At 44.8% G+C, this 15,771-nt stretch overlaps 1 protein-coding gene across 1 annotated transcript in view; it reads right to left on the bottom strand.

Annotated features, from left to right (window-relative positions):
* LOC119397420 (single-minded homolog 2) overlaps window positions 1–815 on the bottom strand; it is a 116,803-nt gene extending 115,988 nt beyond the window's left edge. The window contains exon 1 of the mRNA XM_049416858.1: window positions 443–815. The gene's annotated coding sequence lies outside the window, so the exon portion shown is untranslated. The remainder of the gene's footprint in view (window positions 1–442) is intronic.
* Window positions 816–15,771: the final 14,956 nt, after the last annotated feature.

The following is a 15,771-nucleotide window of genomic DNA, read 5'->3' as shown; positions in this document are numbered from 1 at the left end:
TCCAGCAATTTAATTTGATGGGAACATTTCGTTAACTATATGTGCATTGTGTGTGTGTGGGGGCTGGATGAGTCATATGAAAAGGTCATTCGTGTATTTTACGCAGAAGAACGTTTGGTAGAATTACGACAACTTCAACCCGTATTCGTCGCATTTCCTGGTTTTGTTTGGATCGCTTAGTTTGCTTTTTTTTTTTTTGCTTATATCCTTTCTAAACTTTGTGTCGTTTCTTCATGTAATGTGCACATACATTTATTGGGAAATAGGCGGTGGAAACGCTTTCGATAGATGTATAGGGAGAATTGGCTCTATAATGTGCACCCCACCTTCCCAGAGGTGTGCAACTATATAACAACAGTGGCGTAGCTATTCCTACGGATATGTAATAGTTTTATATGTAGCCAAGGTCGATATGAATTCCACTATGGTGGATACAACTTACCTCACTGGTGCTGTAGCCTCCTCATCGTTGACGCAAACGGAATGTCCGGCACTGCCAGCACCATCGGGAATTCCTCAGAAACATTCACGTTCTCGTGCTGTAGCAGCCATGGCGCAGAACTGGCTTCAGATCCTGCTGGCCATGTCGGTGCGCAGCGGTAGAAAGTGGCGAGACGATGCTTCCGTACACGTTCGACGATGGAGCGCTGCTTCTGTGATTGAACGTATGAACCCAAATATCGATAGCGAATAGGCTAACACGCTACTTGGTGGCAATTTAGTGTATCGCCCGGCTTGCACTAAAGCGTTAGCGTTGTCATTGCGAATAACACGCAGAATTGCGGAAAAGATGGCTTTTACATCGCGCGGAAACGAAAGTCAGTCGCCGTTCGGGACATGCCCAGGCCGCTGTCGATGGAAGGCGGTGCAGGTAGCGGGATACGGTGAGGCTGAGCGATGGGAGAGAGTGTTACAGGGAAAAGGTGGGTGAGGAGAAAAGTCATAGCGTTTCTTTTTGTCTGTTGCGCGTTGTTACGCTACTCAGGGTTTTTTTTTAACCTCTATGTCTTTTTGTCGGTGACTACAAACAGGGACAAACACACCGGATACCTGACACGCGTTACGCTCCGCCGAGGATGTGCGCGCCGGGTAAAACTGCAGCGGCTGGAAAAGGGGGCGGGGTTCTCGCGAAAGCCCCGCCCACTTTGTGGGGGGAATCCCGTCCGTCACCTATTCCGACGCCCCATTCGCTCAGCTGGGTTCAGGTTTGCGTAGGAGGAGGAGAGGCGGGATCTCCTCCTTGAATCGAGCCGCGGTACGGCCGAACGCCCCGCCCTAATTTCATTGTTCTTCCCTCCCATAAGTACTAGCGCTTCTCCATCTCTCTCTCTCCTTCTCTCCCTCTCGCTCCAACTTCGCTTTAAGCGCGCCCTTTACGATACGCCTTTCCGCGATGTACGGCTACCGGCACACCTACCGAAACAGCTGTGGCAGCTCTCCGCAGTTAAAGGGACGCCGTTTTGTGTAACAGAGGCACGTGAAGACCGCTTTATCATACGTACCAAGTCACTCTGCATGGATGCTATGTAAGACACCGCTCCTCAGGCATGTGAAAAAGTCAAAGGCAGAGGAAAAAAAAAAAAAAAAAAGAAACGCTTTCCTTCAATGCTAACGAGCACAGTATGGCAGAGGGATCAAGATTTCTTGAATCTCTAATATGTATGCTCTCTTAAAGGAGTTTTGCGAAATTGAAGTCGGCAAAAGATGTGTAGCTTGAAATAACTCCGATTCCAACGAAAGTAAGCTAGCGAGAGAAAAAAAAAAAGAATTTCGAACTACTTTCTGTAGCTGCTGCATGCTTTACACGCACGCTGCTGATCCACAATCGCGTGAATAATCTTTAAGCCGAAGTGTAACTCCTATTACTCGAAGGCATGACACATTGGAGTGAGGCTATAAATGTGGATTCGCAGACACAACATGTGCGTCGACTCCTCTAAAAAAAAAAAAAAAAAAAGGGGAGCCAATAACGACATTGGAACTTCGGCTGAACGTAAGGCTGTGGGAATGTTCATCTTAGCGGGTAGTGATTCTTAAGGCAGTGCTTGCCGAGTGACTGTTGATTTAAAAACATTCGTTGCAACAACAACAACAACAACAAGAAAGAACACTCTTTTGCGTATAGCGTCAACTTTGCTCTTTGTTGGGAATCGGCATCACAATGTGAGACGCAAGTTATATCTCACTTGGTTGTTCTGTTGTGGGCCTCATTTCAGCATCCGTCTTCGTGACCTGAGTTAACGCGACAGGAACAGTTTACGAGCATTTCCAGCCAGTTGCATCGTTGCGGTGCAGGAGACCTGCTTGAACACGGAATAAAGTTCCACCAAGTTTATCCGCTTTAAAAGTCTTAATGTACCGCAACCACACTCTAAGCCGCAAAGGTGCGAAATGGGAGTAAGTGCTGCATTTCGTCCCCGCAACCGGTAGTTCGTCCCCGCAGGGATTAACTGCAGGACGAGGGTGCCGTGTGCAAAGTGAGGGAGGAACTGTTAGACCACAGGGAGCAACGTTTACTCCCATGGAACTTTCCGGTGCAGTGGCGACCTCGAACGAATGGTCAGCATGCGCGTATTCAAAGAGTCCGCTAAAGAAATGAACTGTTAACAGTTTATTTAAGTGTGAAAGGTCTTGTCAACTACGGCAACTGCGGCAGAAGTAAAGTAATATCGTTCATATGGCATAATAATAAACAAGTGTGAAAAAGCTTTCATACACACACAAAAAAAATGTGCTCGCGCCCAAGCTGTATCAATGCGCGGCGTGGTGTTCTCGTCGTATGCACGGCAAGCTATAGGACTCGGCGGTTTTGCGGTGTGTTGTGGATGTGTTCTCGTTTCGTGGTTGCGATTGCTGTCACTTGTGGTGCACTGAATCATCTTCGCGTTGTGGTAAACGTGATCTGCTACTGGAATGAAGTGCTACCCTATCGAAATGCTACGCGCCGACTGGGACATCGCTAGAGGTGAGTGTAAACAAGGCTGCCATCACTCCGCGCGATTTTACCTGTGTGCAGTTGATATGCAACGATCACCGGTTGTTTAACATTCATGTTCTGCGCGAACAAAACACGCATGATTGATGAGCTCGCGCGATACAGCGTCGCGAGTGCGCCCCGCCTGTTATAGAATTACAAGCATGATGGTTGGGCCATCGAAACATGGTAACCTCTGTGAAGGCTCGACATTAGCTGTAGCAACAGCTGTTCAAAAATAGCTTTGTTTTCAGTGCTGCCCAAATGAGCGTTGTTTATCAGAAATATTCGCGACTTTTTAAAAGAAAATTCACGTAAACTCCGCACAATATCTTCTATAGCAATGTAAACAAGTCATTTGGGAAGATTGGCTGTTAAAATAGTATGTCTAGCTAAAGGCTTAGCACCGCTAACACGGATAGTCGGCGACGGCATCGGCGATTTCGCTCGTTTGTAGCGATGCTATAGGAATAATTTATTTTTATATCTCTCAAATGAAGAGCAAGCTTCATTGATAAATAAGTGGGCCCACTAGCGTGTCGCTGTGAAAGCGTGAAACGTTAAACTCCGTCTAATTTTTACGCATGCATCATTTCTAACAGACGCCTTGTGACGCAACTGCAAGTGCACGAACAGTTCTACCGGAAATATTAATGCTTTTGCAATTACTTTTTCAGGAAATCGATGAATGAGAGCGTTGCGCCTCCTGAGAAACGTCTTCAACATCTCGCTGCTATGAACACGCTCTCAGCAGCTGTCGATTGTGCTGTTGCACTTCCTGACGTCGGCTGGACAGCATCCATTCGGATAAAACATTGCACTTTTCATTGTCTCTTCTATAATGCAGAGAAGCCATCCTATCTTCTGCATTCAACAAAGTTGCTCAATTTATGTGTACACACGATGCTGCAGAATTGACACGAGTCGGTGAATAAACTTGGTTGTTTCTTTAGACGTTTTCGTTTTTTTGTCATTAAACAGACATTTTCACTGAACGATATAACCAACCGTGTTCTGTACAGTGAGAAGCGAGCAAACTTGGCACGTTGACGGGAGCATACATGAGACCGTTTATATATACATACATTCATCAAGCGCCCAAATTCGCTCGAAACACGCGCGCAGAAAAACCAATCCAACGCATTTTACAATTTCATGAACGTGATCACCGAATGGTTGCTTGCGAAACACTGAAGGCTGAAGTCTAATATAAGGAATCTTGCTACTTTGACTAACATGGCAGAACGCGCAGCTTCCAGTCGGTGCCTGTACATATATAGCCCCGGTAATATTCACTCTGCTGCGTACTGGCGTGTGGTATAGTGGTTAGCGTACGCGACTGCTGATTCAATGGTCACGAGTTCGAATCCTGTGTGTTTGTTGTGAATTTTCTGTAGTTTACTTCTGAATTTATTTCTGTATGTTAATTGTGTATGTCGTGAAATGCGTGTATCGACCTCCAAATTCTCGGCAATTCAACCAGAAACTGCAATAAATTGATTTCTTTTATCCAGAAGGAGCAACTGTTAGTGCCATCAAGGGTAACAGTTCGTCCCTACGCAGCTACCATGCAATAAATCAGTTACTCCCTAAAGGGGTAACTTTTACACCCCGACATTTCGTCCACCAAAACAACTGAGGACTAACAGTTCGTCCCCTGGCAGTTACTCCCTAAAGGACGAATCGTTCATCCTTTAGGGAGTAATGGTTGTGGCAGTGTTACCCCCCAAAAGGACGAACCACAGACCCTTTTTCGTCCTTTGCGGCTTAGAGGGTGTCGGAACGAAATGTTTTTCGTTTCGGTTTTAGTTTCGTTCCACCGCAAGAAGTTCCGTTCCGTTTCTGTTCCGGAACGAAAAAAAAAAAAATGTTCCGTAACGGTTCGTAACGTTCTTTTTTATGCAAAAAATTTGAAGTTAAGGTAAACATAAAGAACATTGGATTTGTGATGTAGTTACTTGCCCTCCTCTTAGGAAAGTGGGAAAAGGGTAAAACACGTTATTCAGAGGAGCGGAAGTAACTGTACCACAAAATCCTACTAACTAGCACAAACCAGTATTAATTTCAAAGTCATAGTATTTATTTTCTGAAAAGACAAATACGATTTTTTTTTAGTGGGCTCAATGCTTTGTGTCAAGGGAGTGAGCATGATCTCAGAAGCAGCACGTCATTTAGTGTTCTCTCTGATGTGCGAGACCGCTATTCTGATAGAAAGATTGCAGGCCTGCGCGGAACATGCAGCGCAGTCACAACGAAAGCTGGAAGAGCGGACTTTGTAGAGCCTGTTGGAGAGTCTATTGGGGCAATAATACAAGTACACATGCAAAGTACCTACTACGCCATAAATCATCTCAATTTTGCTGAAGTAAAGAAGTTCCCACTATGCCATTTTTTTTCCTTCTTCGGATTCTCGTGGTACACGCTCATCTGTATAAGCCATTATGTGCAGTTGGTGCTGTGACTGATGATGATAAAGAATTACGGCTGAACGCTTTGCAGTGGGTGGGAAGCAGTGTTGCGGAATGGGCGCCTCCATTCCATTTCAATTCAATTTCAGGGAATTAGGACTTGCCGCAGTTCCTTTCCTTTCAATTCCTCGGAATGAAAAAAACTTAGTATTTGCACGGTCATCATGTTTGAAAGAATTGTGGTGTTTTATTATTGTTTATGTTTAAATGTGTTAATGCTAAAATGACGACATAGCGTATTTTTATGCTGACGAAAGTAGTATTCAAGAAGACTAAGCATTTTGCCATGCGTCTGGAGCAGTCGTGAATATGGAGAAAACTAAGATTTGGTTAATGGGGAATAAGACCCTCTAGGTCTGCTGTTAAGTTGGAACAGTGCACCGCTCGGGCACCTTGTGCCTTTGTATCGAATTGTTTTTCGCACAACTTCAACATATCTTTGCTTTGGAATTCCTGTTTGAGGTACGCGCTAATACTGTACCCAGAGATATGCTCACAATGCATGAGCTCAGCTGCTCCGGATTGGGAAGTTTTCTCGTTGAAAAAAAAAAAAAAAAAAGCGATTGAAACGAAAAAACGATTGAAAAAATTTCGGTTTCACTCCGGAGCGAAATAATATAGATAAAGTTTCGGTTACGTTTTCGTTCCGGTCGAAAATATCGTTTTTTTCGTTTTTCGTTTTCGGTTTTCGTTCCGTTCCGACACCCTGACCGCAACTAACCCTGCATGTATTAAATCTTATAGCACGTCCTCCCATATCCTTTAGTCGATTTGTGTGGTGCTTGTCTGCACCATGCCCGAGGTCAGTTATATTTTTGTGAAGCAATGACATATTTAGATGGAAAAATGCTAGAGGCCCACATAATTAGATTTAGGCACACGTTGATAAACCCCAGGCGACCAAATTTTCCGGAGCCCTTCACTGTGACATGCCGCATATTGATATTGCGGTTTTGGCGCGTTTAATACCGATATATTATTATTATTATTATTATTATTATTATTATTATTATTATTATTATTATTATTATTATTATTATTATTATTATTATTATTATTATTATTATTGTATATGCCATAAACTCCGTCACGTGCACTGTATCGTTGTTCACTGCTTTCTGTATTGGCTCTTAAGGCGCGTTCGTAAAGTGTGCCGCACTGATGAAAACTCTTGCAGTGCCGTTCTTTAAGACAAATTATTGTTTTTTTTTTCAAGAAACGGCCGACAACCCAAACTGCCTCGGTTTCAAGTGAGGTTTCAAGTATAACAAATGTTCTTACGGTACCCCCCTCCCCCTTCTCCTTTCTCCAATCGATGAAGTTCTCGTGTGCAGTTACCCGATACGGGACATCAACAATTTTCCTTCGTTATTATCTCGTTCCCCATAAGGGTTTTGTACCAGGAAGCGATATCACTAGAGGCGCTCCTCATCTCATCAGCATTCCAAGACACCTTCAGAGCTGCGCTAAACCTTGCATTCACAATGCTTAGCTTTGGGGAGAAAGTGTCGGCTCCTTGTGTAACAACATTCTAACAACACCAATCAGACGACGCGGGATAATGTTGAAGCGTCTGATTTCAGTCGCATGGGGGAAAACTAGCATCGCTTACCTGGGGCTATATTACAAAATGATTTCCTGTATCTCAAAGAGGCGGCGTCGAATGGTATCAGATGATAGACGTGGTTCTCTTCTTGGCGATTCCTGCGGCGTTCCACCTTTCCTTGCGTTTGGAATATTTCGATTTGATAGAGTGACATCACGAGTATATGAGTGGTTGTGTTTTTTTGTTTGTCTTTTCAAGAGATTACGTATGTAGATAGCAAGATGCATCTCATGCTACGTCGCTCATGTGGGTGTATTAATGTTTCTCGCCTTCTTAATAAATTCATTTGAAAGTCCGCGCTTTTGTCTGTTTGTTCCCGGGCCTTGTTGGGCGCGCAAGTATACCTTTACCGTGAATGACTATACCAACTAGCACTCGTAACACTGTCGTCCGTATTGAAAAAAAAAACAAATTCTGGTGTTACACACACACACACACACACACACACACACACACACACACACACACACACACACACACACACACACACACACACACACACACACACACACACACACACACATATATATATATATATATGTGTGTGTGTGTGTGTGTGTGTGTGTGTGTGTGTGTGTGTGTGTGTGTGTGTGTGTGTGTGTGTGTGTGTGTGTGTGCGCGCCAAAACCGCAACGTCCGTATGAGGCTGACCTCATATATACTGATATTCGACTCCAGACAAATTTCGAACACCTGGAATTCTTTAGCGTGCACACAAACCTATAGGCGCTCGGTCTATTTTTAACAGCGAAGGTGTTCAAGCTCGCAGGAACCCCATTTATAGTGGCCAACAGAAATTATCATCATGAACCGGTACGCGCTCTTTCTTCGTCCTCTTCTTCATCTTCTGCTTTGCTCCCATGCAGAACACGTGCGCCTATTTGTTCAGCGTGGGATGCAATAAATCTGATCGGCGAAAGAACGAGTACAGGCAGAGAGAAAGAGAGGGAGAGAAAGAAATAGATAGAAAGAAGTAGAAAGGGAGAAAGTCTTGGCGAAAAAAAACTTTCTTGGCGAGTCGGTATTCGAACCCGCGTACCACTATCCTAAGGCGAGCTTCTTAACCACTCGACTATCCAGGCACGGTAATTGAGCACAGCATATAGCCTTTTAAATGCGAAGCATTTCTTAGCGAACCTCAGGCACTTTGGGCATTTCTATCTATCTATCTATCTATCTATCTATCTATCTATCTATCTATCTATCTATCTATCTATCTATCTATCTATCTATCTATCTATCTATCTATCTATCTATCTATCTATCTATCTATCTATCTATCTATCTATCTATCTATCTATCTATCTATCTATCTATCTATCTATCTATCTATCTATCTATCTATCTATCTATCTATCTATCTATCTATCTATCTATCTATCTATCTATCTATCTATCTATCTATCTATCTATCTATCTATCTATCTATCTATCTAATCTAGCCGCCTACGTCTGGGCGCTCTCCTGATCGTATCCATAGGTTGCAATACACCACAACTTGCACAGCAAAGGATGAGTGTATGACGAACACGATTCACTGGTCGTGACATGAATAACGCAAAATACATGTAGTGAACATCATGAAACCCTTTCCCTCAGTCACGTCTGGCACATACCCGCGTACCAGTGTTGCGGGTGTTATGCCGGTATGTGCCCCAGGTGATAACTGAGTCTCCTTCGACGCAGTAACCGCGAACATACACATTGACGCGGAAGGATAATAATAGCAATTGTTGGGGTTCTACGCCCTGAAACCGCGATATGAATTGGAGGACGTGAAGGGCTCCGGAAATTTCGCCCATCTGGTATTCTTGAAGTGCACTGACATATCTTTAAATAAAGTTCTTCGTAACGTACTGACATAGGCACAGTACACAGGCCTTTAGAATTTCGGCTCCATCGAAATGCGACCGCCGCAGCCAGGATCGAATCCGTGACCTTCGGCTCAGCAACTGAGCACTGTAACCACACTACAGCGGCGGACGCAAGGAAATTTGTTATGGAGCTGAAGACAGAGCACGCCTGGAAAGCGCTGGGCTACCATCCCCGTGCACGTTGTCTGCAACATCGACGACGTGGATTACGCAAAAACCGGGGTCAATGCTTCCTCAATAACTCTGCCTAGAGGACCATGTCCCTTATGATTGCCGGTGACTTCAGCATCGATTTATCAAAACCCAACAACGCCTGATACTTAGACGGCATGAAAGGCGGCTTCGATGTGGACAGAGCATCACAGGACCCCGGTGCCACGTCCAGATTAAGAGGCATCGTATATATCATTTCTTCGCAAGAACCTTCAGCGGTTTCCACCAGCTCTACTGTTCCTCGCATTTTATTGCGCTTAGACCGTTCATAGCCGTGATCACGAACGCATCCGATAACAAGTCCTGTCCAGCTGCTGGTGCTCCCTGATCACGGTCATGATGACCTTATTCAAGAAATGCGAAGAACCCCTTCCACACATGCACACGGGTTCGTGAAACGTGCGTATGTTCCCGTCATAACGGATAAGTATGACAACTGTAACGCAACTGTAACAACTGCAACTGTGGCTAACGTACGTGCAGTGCGCCTGCCTGCTCGTGCCACTCAGCTGTGAATATATCCAGGGAAACTGTTCTGAATAAAGCTTATTTGCGGGTAGCGCCTGTCCTGTGCATCTGTTTTCATCGCCGTATTCGAATTCACTCTATCCAGTATTTAAGAATATAAGCACCACATATCAGCTGACTGCGTCTGGTGCTGGTAACAGATATATGTTGCTGTTGGCATCTCTGAGCAACTGTAAACAACTGGTTATATAACACATGTTCGACTGTTCAAAATATGTGTGCGTATACCATTTGCACATTTCTCTATAGCGTCATTCCGCGAACTTTCATTCAATGTGAAAAATTGCGACACAGTCAGCTTCCTGCGCATGCTTCGCATAACATCGATTCTCACGGTACGTGGGATCTGCCCAATTTTCATAGCAGAGTGTAGCAAGGGGTGGCAAATGGCAGTGAGTGGGAGGAGGAGGGAAAAGAAGAGGGAAGAGAGTGATGCATAGCATAGATATAGGTAGAGAGAAATGGTGAGAACAAAGGGCGGAGAGAAAAATAAGCAGAGAAAGATATATATATATATATATATATATATATAGAGAGAGAGAGAGAGCAGGCCCGTAGCCATGGGGGGGGGGGGGGAGCCCGGGGGGCCCGGGCCCCCCGTTCACCCTGGGCTTTTTATGATACATGGTGTTTCACCAAAAATAAATAATGAAAATACGCGTTTTCTCAAATAGGCAAGGCTTTCACAAATGCCCCCCCCCCCCCCCCCGAAAAAAATTCCTGGCTACGGGCCTGATAGAGAGAGAGACAGAAAGAAATAGAGATAAACAGAAACGAAAAAGACATACACAGAAAACAGAGACAAGAGAGAAAAAGAAAGAAATACAGGAATAAAGAAAGCGAAAATTTGCAAAACTTAGCAAAACAGCAACAGCCAGGACTATCACCCAAATACTCATCAGCTGCCTTGTCTCTGTAGTGTTGCGCCTCGCAACCTCTGCTAATTTTTTATCTTCCTTTTTTTATGGCTGAGTATTACATAAAGATGTTACGTGCCCTAGAAACATGCTCCATTACATGGCTATTAATATGTTGCTCCACATCGTTTAGCGTTCCATCATTTTCGGCTCCTGGTATTTCATTTGAAACCGTTGTAGGAGAATAAAACATTCCTCCTGTACTACAAACAACGTCCCAAGGAAATCCGTTGAATTGGATAAAAACTACAAATAAAAATTAAACCGAGGGTGTTTTAAGTCGGAAATTCATGGTACAGTCATAAGGCGCGTCGTACGTCGCACTGAGGAACTCCATCATTATTTTGACCACACGGGGATCTTTAGCGTGCACTAAATCCTATATAGTGCATGGGTGTCTTTGTATATTGCCCCCCACAGAAATTTAATTTTAGCCGGGAATTTAATCCACATTCTTTGGCTTAGCACCACCACAACTTAGCGACTAATACCCTTGTTACACAGACAGCCTAAACCTCGGTTAATGAAACCGCGGCTACGCGTAACTGCGGTTTAAGCTACAATAACAATTGTGGGGGGTTTTACATCCCAAAACCACGATATTATTATGAGAGACGTGTATGTGAAAGGCTCCAGAAATTTCGACCACCTGGGGCTCTTTAACGCACACCTATAGATCTAAGTACACAGTCCTCGAGCATTTTCGCTTCCATCAAAATGCGGCCGACGCGTTAGCGACTAAGCTACCAACCTGGTAGAAAAACCTGCAAGAAATCCCAAATTTCATCAAGCTTTAAGTATTAACACATAATTCGCCTCTTAAATGCGAGGCTTAAGCTTCGCCTTTAAGAGTGGAACGCGGTAGCGTTATCAGCGTTGTACTTGTTTGATGCCTGGAAGTGTGGGCGTGTGCGTGTGTGAATGTGTGAATATGCCGTGCGTTTGCGCTCAAGCAATTTTTGAAATTGTTTACCAGCTAGCCCGGTAACAAGTTCTTTTATCAGGCACCGCTCGCATCGCCTTCCAATTCGCTTGCCGCTTTTCGGACGCTACAACAGTGCCGTGGTGGAAGGAATGTCTCTGCGCGAGATATTGGCTATCTTAGCTCAGGGTGCCCACTGCAGTTGCATTTGCGATGTACCCTACTATACGCCATATTTCACCACTTTGCGAAGTAGCGAAGCATCCACTTTGCGTGTGACACGTTAGCCGCTAAGCTACCCCGTGTAGAAAGAAAATGTTACAAGACGTCTAAAATTTCAACGAATTTTAAGATAACTAATTTATAATTTACAGGCAATAACGTTACGAAGTTTTCAGTACGTGATTATGGCTATAGTACACCGGCAGACATGGTCAACAACTTTCACGAGGCCACTTGCACTGCTAGGGAACGCAAGCTCAAGTTTGTATGCGACGCTCGCGCGGAGGCGGTTTGTCGCCGGATATGGCAGCGGCGGCGGCAAGGACACGTGCGAGCATCCGATCCTCATTCGGTCCAGATCACTGCTAGTCAGTAATAGTTACATTGTGACGCACCACGGATACAATCCGAGGGCTCTGCGCGTTCGCGGAATCAGGGGCGGCAGTGTTGTGGCTGAAGGAGACGCGCCGTGGATATTCCCAGTTACGATAAGAGCAGTGGCGCCGCTCGACGTTGCTTTGGAAGCCTATAGCGTTGCGTAACGGTGTGGGCGAGGCCTTAATGTCGTACATTCAGATTGAACAATATTTTGACTGCTGTCATGCAGTCCTGCCCACCTTGGTACTTGAGTGGCTTCGCGAATATTGCGTGGCTTTGTAACACGTGTTGGGGGGAGCAAAAAAAAAATGCTGGCGTATAAACATTTGATTCAGGAACGCGCATGTGACCATGCAATGCGAACGTTGAAAGGGCAATGCAGGAGCGTCAGCGACAGATCAGCACCCTTAGTGTCAAGTGTACAAAAAAGCAAAAAAAAAAAAAAAAAGAAAATCTCAGAGGGGGCGAGAAAATGGGCGCCCATCGGGGTGGCATAAAGAAGCAACGAGTGCGGATTGCGGATTTAAGTGTGAGAGTTGAATGGCAGAAGGCGAGGGAAAAGAGAGAGGAGGTATTCCGTGATGATGTCAGGAGAGTTGGGCGTCAAAGCAGCGGTGGGTGTTATACGACCACTTCAGCAACTTCACAATGCGAATGTTTTTACAGTTGCGGGCCCAGTGAACAAAGCAAGCAGCTGTGGCGTTTCGTGGGTTATACCTGCTTAACGCTGCAAGCCTATCGACTTTCCCTGCTAGAGTCTTTTTTTTTTTTATTGGGATAAACAAAGTCTGGCATGAGTAGCGAAGAGCGGGTCTGAACAGTTCCGAGCCATTACAACTTGTACTGACGATACGGAAGTGGCTTTTTTTTTTTTTTGCAGCACTTTAGACACAGGTGTTACGAAGAGTATTCAGTGCCATATTGCTGTCCTTGCGCCGAAAGAGGGCACACTCTAGAGATAGGTGACGTGGCATCTGTCCACTGTGCGGGTGAATTGAGTAGACTGTGCGCTCCAATGCTCGATCTCATATGTATATAGCTACCGCGAATACAGTTGGCACAGACCTGTCAAAAACCACTCCTAAGAAGTAATTATATTACATCACAAATTACAGCGGCCCGAAAATAATGACATTGCTGTACTATTACTTTTGGGAAGTGAATTTCTGAGAAGTAGTTTTTAAATTACTTTAACAGAAGTTAATCATTCATGCACATCTCATGTACACTTTATTTACAGCCCGTATACATTGAAATGTGAAAGATCGTTCTTTAGTGTCCCATTTTTGATGTTTGTTCAGAATAAGTTGTCCATTTTCTTTTTCTTTTCTTTTTTGGACAATTTTTACTGCCATAAGGGAATCGAACATGCTATACTTTAGTCAAAAGTAATTGCGACAGGAATGAGTAACTTTTTTGAAGTTATGCCACAGGTCCGGGTGCTTGGATTTAGGTGCACGTTAAGGAACACTACGTGGTCAAAATTGGCGGAGCCCTTCGCTACGTTATCTCTCATAATCATATCGTGGTTTTGGTACGCAAAACCCCAACAAATATTATATAAACTTTCTTGGAATTACTCGCTTGAAGCAATTCATTACATTACTAAATTACCGCCTCACAAGAGTAGAGAGAGATACTGCAACAAGTATTTTAGTCACTGTAATTCTATTACTGCCAAGTCTGAGGTGCAACCACTGTGTCTTCAGAGGCTATACAGTGATTTTAATGTTGCATTAGAGCGCGCCACACGTGGAATGTATACATTCAGCCTCTCGCTCACACCTATGTTGCACCTGTAGTTTTAGCGAAAACTGTCTCAAAGTTCAAAACTTTGCCCGGCGCTCGCCAGAGCGCTAATATACAGTTGGCCAATTTAAAAAGCTTGGTGTCTCGGGTGGTGCGTCACGGGTGAAAGTTACGAGGGATTTAAGAAAAGCATGCTGTCCAATCAATATACAAGTGGTAAGCTTTGACCTAATGTCATACTACGTCGGGAATATGCATATCGCGCTCATAAATGTATATCCAGAGAGCGAGAGAGCAGATGTGTCACCAGGCGTCAACGTGGGCGCGTCCACATCAATCGGTTCTATATATCTGCCAAGCACCAATGGACATTGTGCAAGCTCTCGTATACAGTATACAATAAACATTCAACTCCTTCTGTGAAGACGCGTTTAACTTTCGCGTTATACCGATTCCTGAGACGGAGGGATCAACCATGTGCTTTTTTTCTTTGGACACGGTCATCCCTTTGCGCGGACCTTATTGATGGAACGGCAGAAAAGCTTCTTAGAGTTAGGGGTATTGGTTGTCACCCACACAACGGTGCCAGCGTTCAAATGTGGCTGTTCGGAGCCTCCGGTCTGTAGAAAATGGTATGTTGTTCGAAAAACCAAGACTTGTAATTTGTTTTCTTGCTTGACGGATAGGATTTGTTGTGCATATTTGAGTGAACCTTACCCTTCACTAGTGTTGTTTTTTCTTACCCCTTACCAGGGACATACCCAGAGGGGGGGGGGGGGGGGCTGAAAATTTTGAATTTTGCTTGCGTATATATACACATACACATACATACGCACGCACGCACATACATAAATTATGGTTGAACATCCCTCCTCCCCGAAAAAAATTTCTGACTACGCCCCTGCCTTTTACTGTGTTTAGCATAAACAAGCTCAATAATACATACAGACTGGTGTGCTAGTTGGTACCGTATAGGCTGAGGGTTTACCGAAGTGGAAAGCCACAGCAAAACAGAAAACACGAGAACGCCACAGTGTTGCGCCACTCTGTATTCCGTCGCCATGCGTAGTTTCCTTTCTCTAAACATCGATACATGGAAGCAATAAGTGCCGGTTTAAAACTGCATTCCATGTTCCACACCGTTCCATATTTTTTGTTCGACAATTTTTTTCATTAGGGCGAAAGCACTACATGCCTAATCAAGGATAAAAAGTGACCGTTGGCGTCGGCAGCCACCTTTCGCGTTTGACGCCGACCTCGCTCAGCTTTTGGCGTTGTCGGGCACTTGGGCGCCTTCTAGTCAATCACCTGCCAAAGTTCGATATTCGAACGCTTGCTTTCCGAACTACCACGTACACGCCCTCGAAGATGATGTAAAGGCCGTCATCATGACGTCGTAGGTGGCCGAAATTTGTGACCTCACTATGACGTCATATAACGCGACGTAACTTGGTGACGTCATCATATGAAGTCGTCGCTAGGTCAAAGGTGGGCCGATCCCGGAGGCAGTGCAAAATCACGTTGGGTGCGGAAAGCTTTGGGGGGGGGGGGGGGGCAGGGGCGTAGGCAGAAATTTTGCGCCACGGGGGGGGGGGGGGGTTGGGAGGTCAACACAGTCAACTTGGAAGAAAGAGAAGCAGCTGGCTTTCGCCTTCAGTATTAGGCGAAAGCATAGGGAACCACGTGACATTTACTTTGAGTCTCAATCATCGACTGTATTTCCGTCTTGTTTGTTATTATACCAACTGTTCTTTCGCCTTCACTGGTCATTAGCGCCCAAAATCACAGGGTCCCTTGTGCATTCACCTAAGACGACTCGAATGCGAAAGCCATCTTCTTTTCCTTCTCAGTCAGTGTATCATGGAGCCAACATGAACGTCCGGTCATTTAGGCTCCTCAGTTGTGTTTATCGTGCCCCGC

This window comes from Rhipicephalus sanguineus, chromosome 6 (genome assembly GCF_013339695.2).
Source record: "Rhipicephalus sanguineus isolate Rsan-2018 chromosome 6, BIME_Rsan_1.4, whole genome shotgun sequence".
Lineage (NCBI taxonomy): Eukaryota > Metazoa > Arthropoda > Arachnida > Ixodida > Ixodidae > Rhipicephalus > Rhipicephalus sanguineus.
The sequence above is the reverse complement of the archived record's forward strand: the minus strand, read 5'-3'. Positions and strand labels throughout refer to the sequence as shown.